Raw genomic sequence first — 2,189 nt, forward strand, 5'->3', positions numbered from 1 at the left:
TCTCAAAGAAAATATTGTGGGGAGATCTATTCCCCCTCTTGTTAATTGTCTTGTGATTTGCTTTTAAAAATATGAAGGTATTTGTGTGGTCCTTGGGGTTGGGGGACTTTCAAAGGTCGAGGAAGGTTTTCTAAAGGAAAAATGCAGAGCTGCTAAGTTTCCTAAATATGCATAAACACATACACTTTCTTTTTTTTTCCATTCCTTAGCTGAACTGTGGTAGATTTATCACCCTGCAGCTGTGCCCAGTAGCATGTCTGCCCCTATAAAGTTTCTCAGTTGCCAGAATGGGCCCTGTGTGCCCAGCGCTCCCTGGAGCCACTTGGCCCTGAGATGCGCCTGGACCAATTTTGCTCCCAAAGCCAAAGCCACGCTTTTCCAGGTGGCTTTGTGTTGGGAATTCCTAAGTATTTCCACTTCTGACAGCAGCAGGTTCACAAGCATCCTCAGGAATTTAGAGGAATCGTAGGCAGATGATGAACTTCACAGCACCCCAGTAAAATCACACAGGTAACAGCCAGACACAAAGACAGCTTCGGCTGCTCACTGAACCGGGGCAGGACCACAACCTGAGCACCTTTAGGGAGTCCTGTATTTGCAGGGGGAAGACTTCAACACTCAGGCTTGCAGAGCTCCTCTCCAAAGCCCCAGCCGCAGGGAGCCACTAGATGGCCGGCGTGCACGCCCAGGGATGCTCAGCCAGCGATTGCAGCTTCTTCTAGGAAATAAAAGTGGAGAACCCAGCCATGCTCAATTCGTTCACTGCCCCGCCTCACAAAGCAGCCTCCACGTCACCTCCCAGCACAGAAAGTGTCTCCTTGAAAGCGACTGTGCTCAGACAGACTGGAAAGACTGACATCAGCTGGGCGAGCATCTGCTGTGTCAAGCAGGCGGGCGGAGGGCTCACTGGTAATGCCTGCAGGGCCTAGGAGGGTTGGGAGCAGCACATCCAGCATTCACTGGCCCACAGACAGCAGCAGACAAACAGTGTGCTGCAAGCAGCAGCCAATTTTGTTTTCTGCACCGAACTGAGCAGCCTGTAGGCTCGGGTCCCTCCGGTTCACAGGGAAGCTGTGCCGAGGAGAACAGTGCCACTACTTGCAGGTTAAAGCTAAATTTAAATACAAAGTATTGTCCTGTCTGCATTGCCTGAAGTAATGGAGTAGGAGGAGGTGCAGGGCTCTCAATTTTCTTGGACGATTTGGTTTTGACAGGGACAGCGGAGAGCACAGGGCAAACAGACCTGCCAGGAGTCCAAACCTGGCGTAGTTCAGCACTGCCATCTCCAGATCTTTTCCTGCTGCTGAAGCCAAGGCCACACTGATGAAGAGCTCCCCAGCACAATGGGAAGGGGAGGACAAGGCTCAGGCAGCTGCCACAGCCATCAGATCCGCAAAGAGCAGGCTCAGGGGACTGAAGGAAGGTGGCCTCCTGCCAGCTGCATCCCCCGTGCCCCCTTCCCCAGCACTGCCATTTCCAGGAGTGCTCCCACGTCCCTTTACCCATGGCAAGCACCAAGTTGCTCTGCTTGGCTCCATTTAAAGGAAGCTCTGTGGCTCCGGGCCTACAGTTAGCACTGAAAGCAACCCAGCAGCACTTTCCCATTGCTGTGCCTGAGCTGAGGAGGCGCTTGTGGACAACGGCTGGTCTCACCAACCAGCACACACTGCCTGTTGGCAGTAGGTAACAGGCTAGCCTAGGTTCCCTGATGCGGTCCCAAAAAGCAGTCCAAAAGGAAGTTTCTTCCTGGGGAGGTTTCAGCGGGAGCACAGCCCTTGTGCTGTCCAGAGAAGACAAGGTTAATTTCCTGAGGTTGATCCAGCGGATAGCATAGGCTGTGTCTCAAACCTATCGCTTTCCCTTTTCCCTCCCACCTCCTCTTCCCCATCTCTGGCATATCCCGTTCAACCACCCACCAGTGAAGTTGTAGGCCATCGTGCTTTCCGAGTTCCAATCTTTCCTACAGACTTTTTCTCCTAGGCAAAGATGTGGAAACAAACCCTTTTACTGAAGGTGCTCAAAGCACCAATAGTTCACCATACTGCTGTCATCTCTCCTACTCCATTCGATGTGAAGCCATTTTGTAGACCCCAAAGCCACCCCGCCAGGGACTGGGCTTCGTGCCCTGCTCCAGCAGAACTGTGAGTGGCAGAAACAGGAAAAAGAAAACATAAGAAGTACAACACAAG

The sequence above is a fragment of the Anas acuta genome, chromosome 3 (genome assembly GCF_963932015.1).
Source record: "Anas acuta chromosome 3, bAnaAcu1.1, whole genome shotgun sequence".
Lineage (NCBI taxonomy): Eukaryota > Metazoa > Chordata > Aves > Anseriformes > Anatidae > Anas > Anas acuta.